Source organism: Octopus bimaculoides, chromosome 2 (genome assembly GCF_001194135.2).
Source record: "Octopus bimaculoides isolate UCB-OBI-ISO-001 chromosome 2, ASM119413v2, whole genome shotgun sequence".
NCBI lineage: Eukaryota > Metazoa > Mollusca > Cephalopoda > Octopoda > Octopodidae > Octopus > Octopus bimaculoides.
Window position 1 is genome coordinate 78,253,128 of NC_068982.1, and position 1,011 is coordinate 78,254,138.

General features: G+C 30.8%; 1 protein-coding gene across 2 annotated transcripts in view; it reads left to right on the plus strand.

Moving 5' to 3' along the window:
* The window catches only part of LOC106868411 (neuropeptide CCHamide-2 receptor), a 52,500-nt gene that overhangs the window by 4,167 nt on the left and 47,322 nt on the right, over window positions 1–1,011 (plus strand). The window lies entirely within an intron of this gene.

The window sequence follows — 1,011 nt, forward strand, 5'->3', positions numbered from 1 at the left end:
ATATATATATATATATATATATATATATACACTTGTATATAAGATCTATTGAAGAAAGAAAAAAAAATCTTTAATATATAATACATGCAAGTTTGTGGGGGATCGATTCAGGGTTTGGATTTGGGTTTGGTTAATCCTTTTTCCTACATAGTAATCTCGGATAATATTACAATGTTGTGATATTATATCTGTCTCTATTCGAAAGCACGAAGCTTGCCCTTAAAGTGCAAGCTGCAAAATGCATGTAAATTTAAAGTAAAAAAAAAGAAAGAAAGAGGGTCAGTTTAGATTGGTGTAATGTGCAACGCGTACATAAAGTAAAATTGGGTTTGTTTCGACACGAAAAAAAAAAAATATATATTTCTATTATTATTTTAATATAAATTTAGGTGCAAAGCTATGCATTTACAAGGGAAAGGGTTTCTTCAGTTTTCCTTTAAGGGTATTCGTTGTGTAAATGAAAGCAATTGGCTGCAACATGGAACTGAAACCTCCTTGCGGATTTAGCAAGCTGATAGCTTACCTCTTATTTTACAGCATTTTGTTTTCTTGTCTAAAAAAGCCGACAGCGTTAATTGTACATTGAAGTACAAAAGTTGCTGGAAGTCGACCCTTACATAGCACTGGTATTTATTTTGTTAAATCCCAGTTGAGAATGGAAAGTTGAATTAATCCCAGTGTTTTGAACTATAACATACAGGCATACATACATATATACAACGTAGATACATACATAAATACATGCATGCATGCATAGATACACGCGCACACATACACACACACTTATACGCAGACACACATATATACGTGTATTTATGTATGTGTATACATGCATATATAATTTTACTATACACTCATATATGCGACTGTAAAAAGTTTTGACATTTCGAAACTACAAATTTTCTAGCTTTCTGACTTTTTCTTTCTCTCTCGCGCTCTCTCTCTTTCATATGTGCACATTGTATATGTGTGTATATATATATATATATATATATATATATATATATATAT